Raw genomic sequence first — 13,758 nt, 5'->3', positions numbered from 1 at the left:
CATATCCTAGGGTTAGTGTCTCAGGGCACATCAGACTCTTCTAAAACCAACACACGAAGGGCTTTTGATTCCCTGGGTTGTAGTTCTCTCTGTTATCCTTAAGAAACTGTGTCTTTAAAAATTAGGCACTTCATGAAATAGGCAGACATAGAAACCCAGACTGCTCCGGGGTCCTGGACATTCTGAGAGAATCGCAGTTCAGACCCTCAGCAGGGAGACTATCAATGGCTGGAAGGATCATGGCTAAGATTAAATTCAACGGATTTGGGTTCGAGTTCTGGCTCTACCACTTGGGACTTTGTGACCTCACGTGACTTACTTAACTGCCTTTGACTCTGATTACCTCTTACATGATATTGAGGTAATGAAAATATCTTTTTCGGGGCACCTGGAAGAATCAATCGGTTAAGTGTCTACCTACAGCTCAGGTCACGATCCCAGAGTTCAGGGATTGAGCCCTGCATAGGATTCCCTGCTTAGTGGGGAGATTGCTTCTCCCTCTTCCTCAGCTCCTTCCCCCTGCTCATGCTCACACACTCTCTCTCAAATAAATAAATAAAGTCTTTTTTAAAAAATGTTTGTTTCATAGAGGTAGAAAAGGCTAATTAAGATAATTCATTTAAGTCATCTAGCATCATTTCTGACACACAATCCTAGGAGAATGAGGTTCTCTGGGATTAAGAATAAATCTTAATTTTAATCTTTGGCCATCGCCCCTGCCAAGATTCATACACTGAAGCTGTAGCCACCAATGTGACTATATTTGAAGACAGGACTTTCATGAAGGTAATTAAGGTTCGATGAAGTCATAAGGGTTGGTTCCCTGATCCAAGGTGATTAGCGCCCTTATGAGAAGAGATAGCAAAGAGCTCTCCACCACGTGAGCTCACAGGAAGGAGGTGGTCATCTGTAAGCCAGGAAGGGGCCCTCATCAAAGCAGATCCTGCCAGACTTTGATCTAGGACTTCCAGCCTTCAGAACTGTAAGAAAATAAATGTCTGTTGTTAAACCACTCATCTGTGGTATTTTGTTACAACAGCCTGAGCAGACTAATACACTTCTGTATCAGTCTCTTCCATAGATACGATTATTGGCCAATAGACCCTGTATGCCTCTCAAACATTTGCAGCCAACATGGAACTTTCTCTTTGCACATGAGATCAGACCAGAAGGAAAGCACCGTGCAGGGAGACTTTAGGCTCGTCCTTCTAGACTGGGTTCTAAGAGTCTCAAGAAGGAAATAAACATGCATACATAACTTCCAGTGGTGGCCTTCTTACAAGGATCCTTGGAAATGGGAGGTGAAGGGAGAAGTTAGTACACTGGACATCAATAGTGTGATAACTTCATCTTACTCTTCTAATCTAAGATGGCTTCAGAGTGATGGCAAACATTGCCCACCAAGGCTCAGGAAGCAACGTAAGTGAAGAGACCCATCTTCCCTAGACTGAGCCATCATTTTTTATTTCTATAGTAAACACAAATTTTGATTGTTCAAGATCACTTCCAGTTGTGGATATATTCCTTCCCAGTCCAGGTGTTCTCTGGGGACTGCCAATCACCCACTCCAGCTGCAGAATGACCAGTCAGAACACGTTATTTCCCTCTCCAGCCACAGTGATTGTATGAGAGGTGGACACATGACCTGAGCCAAGCAAGTCAGTCTTCACTGAGAATTTTCAGCTAAAGCAGTCTGGGAAGATGGCTTCCTGTTATGAGGGTTCTTAAGAAGATGTGAAGTCATGACTTCTAGTGGTCATCTTCCTCCACCACAGGGAATTAACCTGTCTGTAGGAGAAAATGAGAACAATGCAGAAAGGGAGGAAAAAGAGCAAAGAGATGAAGAAATAGAGTACTATCTGAAAATGGCTGAGGCCTGGATCCAGCTATGCCTGAAACATATTTGGACTTTCTAGTCATGTAAGCCAACAAGTTTTGTTTTCCTTGAGTTAATTTGACTTGGCTGGATTGGTTTGTGGTGCTGGTTGTGGCTTCTGTCACTTCTATCAAAAAGAGTCTTAATACATTTCCCATGATACACAACCTGACTAGAAAGTTTTGGAACATTTGGTCAGGTGGGTTACTGTGGGGCAGCAAGTTTCTCACATTACTTCACACTCGACAGTGGCTAGACTCCCTTGTAGCCTCATCTTCTGGCTTCCCAGTCCTCAACTGCCAGGTGGCATGGGTGGTATCACACCCACAGACCCATGTAAGGCCTGCTGCCCACACCACAACAGGGAAGGCAGAGTGGAAGCTACTCTGCCAGAGCCTATTCCAGGCACCTTTATATCTGCAAATCCAGTTTTCTGAGGAAAACTTCGTCTGCCAATCAAACAGGGTCAGCAAGAGGGAGCAACTGAAGTTTTCCTGTTACCTAGACAAATGGCTTCTAAAGTGGGCATCATGTGCACAACTTGCTCTGGAGAGAGAGGCAGTTTGTCTGCCTTGGCTTGTCTGTATGCCACAGGGAGCGGAGGGGAGGGGGAGCCAGCACCTCCATCCATAGGACACAGCGAAGTAAAGTCAGCTTGCATTTTGAAGATCATCTAAGTGCTGTGACGTGTGACCAGGGCAACAGCTTCTGGGGGAAAGCACATTCCCACGTGTTTATTTGACAGCCCAGGACATACAAAACAGACCTGCTCCTGGGCTGCCACGTCACCGGCCCAGGCTTGTTGGAGACAAACAGCATATCCAGGAAACAAGAATCCAAAGCCTGATGGCATTTCCTTCCCTTGTGACCTATGAGGGACTTTCACAGGCGTGGGCTCCCACCAAGTTGAGGAGAGAAGGAGGGGACAGGGCAAGAAAGAGTCTTTCCACAGAGAGACTGAGGTTAAGTAAGATCAAATCGCTTTCTCAAAACCATATTTTCAGTCCCGTGCCTCACCTTCCCTTCCTCAGCCTCTCCCAGCTGTACCTCATCTTGGCCTAATGGTCCACCCACCCACAAAACCCATGAAGAAAGACTTAAGCAATCCTGTGGCATCCTGCCTGACCAGCCTGCACTGAAGCAGACATTTCTTCAACACACACACAAGCAACCACCTCAACACACACACCTTCTTACACATATACACACACATGGGTGTACCCTCACTCCCGTGTTCCCACGCATGTACATATGCACTATACCTTCATACATAGAGGTTCACCGCAAGCACACATGCAAACGTCCATGCAAACACGTGACAAACATGTAAACAGAAAGACATCCCCACACATTCACCTCTAGCGGAGTTCAGTAACCTTGGCACATTTTTTTAGTCAAGTTCATAAAACTGATGCCTGCATTCCTCCACTGAGCCCAGTCACTGAGCCTGTAAATCCCCTCCCTGCACCCCCCAGATTCCAGTGATTTCATCCAGGATGAAGATCTGAGGGTTGTTTTTTGTTTTTTGTTTTTTTTTTTTTTTCCCACTTACAGCCTCTCACTGATGCTCCAAAGATACATTCTGTCATGACAGCCGGAACAAAATCTGTCACTAACATATGTGGAAATGCAACAGAGAGGAGGTAGGATCCCTTGAAAAGATGAGGGACTCGCTTGTGCTAAAAACTAGACAAGGAAACTACACAAATAGAAAAAAAACCATAGTCCATATTCACCAAAAGAGATCATAAATGAATGAATTAATGTTAACAGATCAGATTCAGCACTGTAATAAGAGAAATACAAGAATCATGAAGTAAGATGTCTTTTATTGTAATTCACTCCATTAACATTCAAAAATGTTTATTGTGCTATTTGAATACACATTCTTTGCCAATGTACTATTGGCCCAATTACAGAGAAGTAGAGCAAAATAGATGGATGAACATGATTGATCCTATAAATATATAAATGGAACAGGAGATTCTAGACATAGACCCATACGGAGAGAGTAACTTCAATGGTAAAGGTGACAATTAAATCAGAAAGAAAAAAGGAAAGACCATCCAGTGGCACTGATACAACCCCTCATTTGCAAGGGGAAAAATAAAATTAGAACCTGCTCAACGTCATTGTAAACAATAGATCCCAGATGCATGAAGCTTCAACATAAAAACCCAAACCAAGAAACAGACTCTTAACCATAAGGAACAAACTGATGGTTACCAGAGGGGAGATGGCTGGGATGGGGTTGGGTGAACTGGGTGATAGAGATTCAGGAGTGCCATTGTGATGAGCACTGGGTTATGTATGGAAGTGTTGAATCATGGTATTGTATGCCTAAAACTAATACTACACTGTATATTAACAAACTGGAATTTAAATAAAAACTTTTAAAAATCCAAAAAACCTGAAACTGCAGAGTATGCCCTATAGCAAATGAATTCATATAACACAACTAGGGCTTGCCCATTAGTTCTCCCTTTCAGCACGGTAACACTGACCCCACATTTTGAGTGATAATACATTGGGCCCCACTTCCAGCATTATGATGGGGTTTTAGGACACTAGGAGAGAACATGGGAAAACATTCTTACAAGTTTGAGAGGTGGAGAAGCTCTTCCTAAGCAAGATGCAAAACTCAGAGCTACAGAAGGAAGATTAAAAGATGTGACTAAATCAATAATTAAAGTTCTATTAGGGGCATCTGGGTGGCTCAGTGGGTCATGATCTCAGGGTCCTGGGACCAAGCCCCACATCAGGCTCTCTGCTCAGCGGGGAGTCTGCTTCTCCCTTTTACTCTTCCTCTGTGATCTCTCTCTCAAATAAATAAATAAAATCTTAAAAAAAAAAATAAAACAAAGTTCTATGAAATTAAAGACCAAGTGAAAGTTCAAATGTGAAACACTACAAACATTCCATTTTTTAACAGAAAAATCATTAATCACTGTGATTACATTATTTATCATAGATACATTTTTTTAAAGATCTTTATTTATTTATTTGACAGACAGAGATCACAAGTAGGCAGAGAGGCAGGCAGAGAGAGAGAGTAGGAAGCAGGCTCCCTGCTGAGCAGAGAGCCTGATGCGGGGCACGATCCAAGGACCCTGGGATCATGACCTGACCCGAAGGCAGAGGCTTTAACCCACTGAGCTACCCAAGCACCCCCATTTATCATAGATACGTTTTATGGAATCTTAAGTAGTCATTACGAAAAAAGGAGCAAAGCTACACATACAGCTTTGGTAAAAATTCCACAATACAGAGCTAAGGGTCCAAGACAGGTCCCGGAACTGGCTCCATAGACAGAGGAATCCCATTCATGTCTTAAAAGTGCATGTGAAATTTCTTATAAAACATCATGGAAAATGAACTACCCTCCTCTGTAATGAACTATTCATGGTGGTTTATCTCTGAGGAGAAGGATGGGGTCCGTGGGAGAAGGATGAATTTCACTTCCTAGCCTATAAGCTTCTGAATTGGCAAATTTTTGCAAGGAGAATGAATTCATGCGTTTCCTTTGTGTCATATGTAAGAGACAAAGAAAATCATAACATTTGGAATCAGATCATCAGGCTGTCGCCCTGGCTCTCATGTACTTCAGATTTGTCACCTGTGGCAACTGGTTCAGTCAAACTCCGGCAACAACACCTGCCTCATCATAACGTTATGAGCACTGAGTAAGATAAATTGTAACTACTGTTTACTGAGCACCTACTGTACACCAGGCTTTTTAGATGCACTACTGCCTTTTTTTTTTTAATCTTGAATTTTGTTTTCATTTTTGTCACCTATTGTTATTAATCTATTTGATGGAATATTTAGTATTTCCTTTTTTTTTTTTAAAGATTTATTTATTTATTTGACAGAGAGAGATCACAAGCAGGCAGAGAGGCAGGCAGAGAGAGAGGAGGAAGCAGGCTCCCTGCTGAGCAGAGAGCCCGATGCGGGACTCGATCCCAGGACCCTGAGATCATGACCTGAGCCGAAGGCAGCGGCTTAACCCACTGAGCCACCCAGGCTCCCTAGTATTTCCTTTTTTATTATTATTATGTTAAGTTAACCACCATACAGTACATCATTCCTTCTCTAAAGACATTATCATGGTGATCCACAATGGCAGCCTCATAAGTAGCTATTGCTAGTGATTCACATGTAAGGAAACAGAGGCCCAGAGAAGTGAACTAACTTGTCCGAGGTCAAGAGCGGGGGTTGGGGGATGGAGACCTGATTCTTTGGACTCTAAGACCAAGCCAATATTCCCCATGTTCCTCACTCATGGTCTCTTCATTTTCTCTCTCAAAATGGTGCTGGCCCTGGGCTTAGGCAACACCCAGGAATCAACTTTGGACCAGCTCCCACACAGCCCCCAGGCTGGACCCTGCAGAAAGGGGACCAGGAATTCCTGACTCATAGCCGCAGCCGATTGCTCACAGGCTGTGTCTGGAAGTGCCCATCTCCCACTTCCTCTGAAATAGATAACAGCAATCGTAACCTCAAATGATCCTGTTCATGAATTACATGAACAGTAATAAATCTGGAGTGGAAAAAAAAAAAAACCCATGTCCTTGTAAAATAGCTGCCAAGGACTTGCATTATAATACTCTCTACCTCAGTGCAGCCTGTGGGGACCCCCACTCTGAGGACTCCTGCCAAAGAAAGGGAAGGAAGAAGAGAAGACCAGGAGACAGTTACCACGGTCAGTAAGGGCTAATTAGAACCATCAGTGGCAGAGACTAAGCAGATGCTAAAGATGAGGAATGGATAATTGGGTGTTTGAATTGTTGACAGCAGGGTACACAATCTGATTTCTCTCTGTGAACCTGAAATTTTCAGTAAAGCCCAATATACCTACAAATATTAGCTAAGCCCTTTTAAAGGCTTACTATGTGGGGTGCCTGGGTGGCTCAGTGGGTTGGGGCCTCTGCCTTCCACTTAGGTCATGATCTCAGGGTTCTGGGATCGAGCCCTGCATCGGGCTCTCTGCTCAGCGGGGAGCCTGCTTCCCCTTCTCTCTATGCCTGCTTCTCTGCCTGCTTGTGATCTCTGTCTGTCAAATAAATAAATAAAATCTTTAAAAATTAAATAAATAAATAAATAAATAAATAAATAAATAAATAAATAAAGGTTTACTATGTGCCAGCAACTCTTTTGGAAATTTCCACAAATTAACCTGGGAAATTGTTTGCCTTGAGATCAAGGAAGGAGCTGGAAGTCAGGTCTGGATTTACGTAGTGAGAAAGGTTAACCTCAACACAAAACTGACCTTGAAGATATCAAGATACGCAGAACTCTGAAGAAGAGAGTTGGACTTCCCAGGGAGTGGAATGAACTTTCAAACTGATCTGATCTAGATCAGAGGATTCCCAGACCCAGCTGTCATCTGGGTTATTTTTTTGAAAGATGTTACCACTTCCTCTCCCCCAGATCCTGCTCAGGGGTCAAGAAGTCCAGATGTGTGCTGAGCCTGGCATCCTCTGGTCCTTGGCGGTTGGGGTTCTGTCCCAGTTCTACTACTGTCTTTGCTTGGTTGCACTGGGACTTAATCTCACCCCTGCCCTGCCCCATCACCCCAAAGGCAAAACACATCTAGAACTATAAGTGCAGAAAAGTCAGGCAGGGGATCAACTGCCAGCTGTATTACTGGGATTGCCTGAATGGAGAACATGACTGATACTCTCTTGGCTAATTGGTTTCCGTCACCTTTCCTGGAAGTCAAGCCCAGTGCTGTCCAACAGAACTTTCTGTGATAAAGACAATGTCCTATATCCATTCTGTCCAAGGGGAAGCCACAAGCCACTTGTGGCTATTGAGTAGCTGAAGAGTGTCTAGTGCAACTGAAGAAGTAAATTTTAATTTTGTACTTAATTTCAATTCTACATGCTACACATGGCTAGTGGCTACTATTTGGGACAACACAGCTCTAGACCTTGGAGCACACCCTCTGGGGAGGAGCCAGAGAGCATGGCAGCAAGAAGGGGAATGAGTCTGTATTTGTTTCCTATTGCTGTTGTAATAAATTACCAAAACATGGTGACTTAAAGCAACACAAATATATTACTTATGGTCCTGGTTGTCAGAAACTCAACACATATTTACTTCACGGGGCTAAAACCATGGTGTCACAGGACTGCATCCTTTCTAGAAGCTCTAAAGGAGAATCTTTTCTTCATTCCTTGTCCCATGGCCCCTTCTGCCATCTTCACAGCTAGCAGCACTACGGGTTCTACTCTCTCTCTTTCCTTATCACATCACCTTCTCTCATATAAGTATGTTGTGATTATACTGAGCCCACCCACAGAATCCAGGATAAGTGTCTCATCTCAAAATCTTTAACTGAATCATATCTGCAAAGTTCCTTTTGCCATGTAAGATAATATATTCAAAGATTCTGGGAATTAGAATATGGACATCTCTGGGAATGGGAGGTCATTATTCTGCCTACCACAGAGCCCTATACTGGGACAGTGAGAACTGGACTTCCAGATCTGCCTCTGAAGCCAGTCTCTGGGGCCTGACCCAGAGGTGTTTACCACTTTGGGGGCTGGAACTGGAAGAGAACGCAAGGCATCCTGGTCAACCATAGGAGGTGCCATTTGCTCCTTTTATGCAGATGATACCCCATGGAGTTTTGCAGTGCACAACCTGAGCAGCTGTATATGGGGCTCTGGGAGAAAGCTTCTATCTTGCAGACAGGCCATCATAAAATGGGAGAGAGAGGAAAGGTGAGCATATATACTCAATTCCTTCTCCTGGTTTGGATAATCGGATTAGGCTTTCTTCATTCTTTGGTGGAAGATTCAGTGAACAAAAAGTAGGAAATGATTCATTGCCAAGTACTTTTCACCTTCTAGAAAGTGGGGTAAAATTTCCTCATAGAAACATGAGGATGGGAGAAGAAGTTTCCCCTAGGGCTGTCTAGCTCACAGCATCCAGCTCCTAGTTGGCTGGAGTAAAAATTCCTCCCCACACCACAACACATATCCATCATCTCCCCAGCCCAAATGTTTCTGGACCGATGCAACCAGAAGACTGATAAGACCAAAAGTCCCTCCTGGGCAAGGATTGCCCTTTATAACAAGACCACAAAAATGTCCTGTGAGGTTGACCTTTCCCCACTGTGGAGGGCTGAGTGAAATCAGCATTCTTTATGGCTTTCTCTGACTTAGTCCAGTTACCCATGCCCCTGCTCCCTTAAAGAAGAGGATTTGTCATTTTAGCCACAATTTTCCCCTTTACCTAGTACCAGTAATATAATTTCTCTGGTTCTACCCCCACACAGTTGGGGAAGCCCCAACTATCATTAGACTTCCCCCAGGGAGTTCTGAAAGTCCTGGGGTGGGGAAGGCAATCACGTGTATTCACCAATGTCACCTCCCAGCCACCAGGTAGCATGGGACATTCTTTCTCTGCTGCTCCAGCAATGGCATCTTGCGGTCCCTCCAATGGTCTGGGTAAATTCCAGCCTCTCCTACTTCTCTGAGGGTGTTGCAAGCGGGACCACTTACAGCCTGACCACTCTTTGTTCCAGCTCTTCCTGCAAAGGCTACCACCCCAGGCTGCCTTGAGTCACCAGGGTCTGGCAAGAGCAGCTGGCATGGTTCCCTTAACATTGCCTCCTACTTTGTTACCATCGCCTCCTCCTGGGGCTCTGCTTTAGACAGTAATGGGTGTCAGGAAGATGGTGAAACACAGAGATATGTGTGTCCCTTGAGGGTCACAGGAGGGGAACTTTAATGGGGTGGGCATGACATCTTTGAGAAATAAGGTTTGAGCTCTCCCTTAACCTGATGGATGAGAAGAGCCAGCTGTGCAAAGGGCTTAGAGCAAGAGTGACCCAGGCAGAGGAGAGGTTGTGCAGAATCCCCAAGGCCAAGGCAAGCTGGCTTTTGTCTGAGGAACAGAAAGGAAAGCAGTGTGACTGGCACTAAGTGATCAAGGCCAGGGGCCCAGAGACAAAGTAGGAAAGTGCCAGAGTAGAAAGGGGTCAGATCATGAGGGCTTTGCCAGCCATAGCAAGACATTTGAGCAACTCCTAAGTTCGGGGGTCTCCAAAACTGGGTAGATGTGGCACCATTCACTGAGGTGGAGAAGTGGGAGAGGAGGGGAATGGGCTTACAAAGGGTATGAGGTAGAGCCAGCAGGACTGGCCATCAGGAGGCTGGACACTTGGAACCATTTGCCCAGTACAAGACATGATTTGAGCAAGTTGCATATTGTCTGCCCGGAGATCTCTCTGGAAGTGGCCTAACAGCCTCCTGGCTGCAGAAACAGAATGAGACTCACAGAGGCACTGACAAATGACATTCTCACTCCCTTCATTAATCCCACACTCACTAAGTCAGCTACAGACTACTGTTTTCGAAATAGTATATCAGCCACAATTTAGATCAGGTGGTATTGTTCTCCTGCTGAAAATCTACTACTGGGCTCCCATGATATTTAAGGGGAAAAAAAAAATTCATGTTCCTGATCCAGGTGTTAAGGCAGGACTAGCACCTGAATCAGGGGCATCCCCAAATCTCAGCAGCCAAACCCAATAGAAGTTTGCTTCTTGCAAATATGCTTTGGACTGAATGTCTGTGTGCCCCCAAAAGTCATATGTTGAAGCCATCATCACCAGTGTGATGGTATTAGGAAGTGGGCCCTTTGGGAGGTAATTAGGTTCAGAGGAGGTCATGAGGATGGAGCCCTCATTATGGGATTAGTGTACTTCTAAGAAGAGACTAGAGCTCTCTCTCTCTCGCTCACTCATGCTCTCTCTCTCTCTCTCTCTTTCTTCCACAAGAGGATACAGCAAGAAGGCAGCCATCTGCAAGAGGGCTAGCACCTGATCTTGGGCTTCCCAGCTGAGAAATAAATATCTTTGTTAAAGCTACTCAGTATGGGGGTGCCTGGGTGGTTCAGTTGGTTAAGCCTCTGCCTTAGGCTCAGGTCATGACCTCGGGGTCCTGAGATCAAGCCCCACATTGGGCTCCTTGCTCAGCAAGGATCCTGCTTCTCCCTCTCCCTCTGCCCCACCCCCCTGCTTATGTGCACGCCATCTCTCTCTCTCTCTCAAATAAATAAAATCTTTAAAACAAAAAAACAAAACAAAAAACCTACCCAGCATGGTATTCCTTATAGCAGGCCACGCAGACTAAGATAATACATAAAGTCCAGACAAGTGATTCTGATGAATGGGCAACTGACCTTCTAGCAGTGATTCAAGGACTCAGGCTCCTGCCCTCTATGGCTCTACCATCTTAAACAGCTTACTTTTAAGGTCAACATATTGGAGAAAGACCGGCAAGCACTGCACCATTGAAAATCCATTGGCTAGTATTGTCACATGACCACACCTGACTGCAAGGAAGCCTGGGAAATGTAGTCTAGCTCTGTGGCCAGGAGGGTGAGGAAGACAATACCTAATGGGCTCTGCCCTCCATGCTTTCAGAGTTCCTCACAATTTGGCCCCTGTCTACATCTCCAACCTCACCTCCCACAATTCTCCCCTCACCTGCCATCTTTCTTTCTGCCTTCTTTCTGTTTCTTGAACACCAAAACCCAAAACTCCCAAGCTTATTTCTGCCTCAGAACTTTTGTACTGCCTGCTCGTCTGACCTCTCACTGGCTGATTCTTCCCATCATGCTCCCCTTCATTCGGAGATCACATCCTTCACCCCATGAGACCCCAACCTCCCCCATCAGTTCCCAGTCCTTTACCTGATTTTTATTTTCTTTATTCCATTTTGCACTATCTGAAACTATATTATTTATTTGCTTATTTATTGTCTTTTCCCTATTAAAATGGAAACATCAACTTTGTGTTGTTCTCTATTGTACAGAGATTAGGGACTCAATAAATATATGTTGAACCAAAGGAGGAATATCGCCAGGATTGCATCTCTATCAATGGTCCTCTCGGCTGTTTCAAGGCAGCCGGAAGCACGGTTTAGCAACCCGGCAGCCGGGAATCAAGTCTCATTTCCACATGATCTGGAATGATAAATTCACAAGGCTCTAAAGTCTTAGTTCCCTCAGCTGTAAATCATAATTATCCTGACCTTGGTTGTTGTGAAGATTAGAAATAATGTCTCTAAGATGCCTGAGACTTTGTAGGAGCTCAAATAAGTGGTAGGTGCCTGCAAAGGCAGGTGTCAAGAGAAATGAATTGCTATTTTAATTAACTTTTATAGAGGTCCCGCTCCATGCCAGCCACTGGGCTGCTGACCTCCATGGGTGATCATGGTGATCATATCATGATCATGAGAGTTGGGGTTGCTGTTATTTCCTCTGTACAAAGGAATGGGGTTGCCAAATTTAGCAACTAAAAACACAGCATACTTGGTTAAATTTGGGTTTCAGACAAACAAATGATTGTTCAGCATAAGTGTGTCCCTACATACATACCCATGTTTTTTAAAAAAATGAAGCATGATTGTATAACTGTGTTTTATAGTGAAATATGTATTCATATTTCTAATAGATGCCAGGCATGATCCAGTAAACAAAAGTAGTAAAACAGAATACTAACCCTGGAGGACTAATGTTGCCCCAACTGAGAGCATATGGATCAGTCTTTTTTTTTTTTAAGATTTTATTTATTTATTTGACAGAGATCATAAGTAGGCAGAGAGGCAGGCAGGGAGAGAGGAGGAAGAAGGCTCCCTGCTGAGCAGAGAGCCCAATGTGGGGCTTAATCCCAGGACCCTGGGCTCATGACTTGAGCCGAAGGCAGAGGGTTTAACCCACTGAGCCAACCAGGCGCCCCCAGTCTTTTGAGGGGAAATTTTGCAATGAATGTCAAGTGTCTTAAAAATATTCTTATTCCTTGACCTAGAAATCCCACTGTATATGAATTTCTGAAGTATTAGCTGATGTTCTATGTCCTTAGTATATTTCACAATTTTTTGGCACAGCAGGTTACAATTGCAAAACATCACTAATTTCATCAAGAAAAATAAAAAAGAAACAATCTGGAAACAAATGGACGGCTGCTTGAGGGGAGGGGGCGAGGGAGATGCGGTAACTGGGTGATGGGCATTAAGGACACGTGATGGAATGAGCACTGGGTGTTATATGCAACTGATGAATCACTAAATTCTACCTCTGAAACATACAAACAAATTAATAAACTTTCAAAAAACAAAGAAATGATCTGGACTAATGTCCTTATGGTGATAATTGGGAACTCTTATGGATTAAGATAGAATCTTTACAGAGGCAATCAAGGTAACATGAGATCATTAGGGTGGACTCTAATTCAATATAACTAGAGTCCTTATAAAAATGGAGACCCAGAGGCAGACACAGGAGAGGGATGAGGATGGGGAGAGTCACAAGGAGAAGGTGGCCATCCACAAGCCCAGGAGAGAGTCTGGGTCCTTCCCTCACAGCCCTCAGAAGGAACAACCCTGCTGACACCTTGATTTTGGACTTACAGCCTCTAGGACCATGAGACAGCAAACGTTGTTGTCTAAGCCTTTCACTGTGCAGTATCTTGTTATGGCAGCCCTTGGCAACCTAACACCAGAACATTGTAGCTCAATTTTCAAATTCTGGAATGTAACAGATCATGAGTTTCTTTTTCCTCTATTTTGTTTAATTTGGCACATGATTTGAAACCTGTCTGCCCCTTGGGTTAAATGAATTGTGGTACGATAGAAAACTTCGCAGCCATGACTATGAACAAAAGATTAGGATGGCAAGATATTCCCGTCTATCATTAAATGAAAAAAGTTTGGGTTCAAGCTGCCAAGATTCAAATACTGGCTTCATTGCTGATGGGACCTTATTTAACCTCCCCATGACTCAGTTTCCTCATCCCTAAATTGGGGATGGTCATATTCATCCCTACCTCATAGTATTATTTTTGAGGATTAAGCAATCTAGAACAA

The 13,758-nt window shown here is 44.1% G+C and overlaps 1 long non-coding RNA gene across 2 annotated transcripts in view; it reads right to left on the bottom strand.

Moving 5' to 3' along the window:
* The window catches only part of LOC309868693, a 151,415-nt gene extending 140,258 nt beyond the window's left edge, over window positions 1–11,157 (bottom strand). For both annotated transcript variants that reach the window (XR_014313787.1, XR_014313788.1), the window contains exon 1: window positions 11,072–11,157. This is a non-coding gene — a long non-coding RNA (uncharacterized lncRNA). The remainder of the gene's footprint in view (window positions 1–11,071) is intronic.
* Between the last annotated feature and the right edge of the window lie 2,601 nt (window positions 11,158–13,758).

The sequence above is a fragment of the Mustela nivalis genome (assembly GCF_964662115.1).
Source record: "Mustela nivalis genome assembly, chromosome: 7".
Lineage (NCBI taxonomy): Eukaryota > Metazoa > Chordata > Mammalia > Carnivora > Mustelidae > Mustela > Mustela nivalis.
Note: the sequence above shows the minus strand (reverse complement) of the source record. Positions and strands in the feature narration are given on the sequence as shown.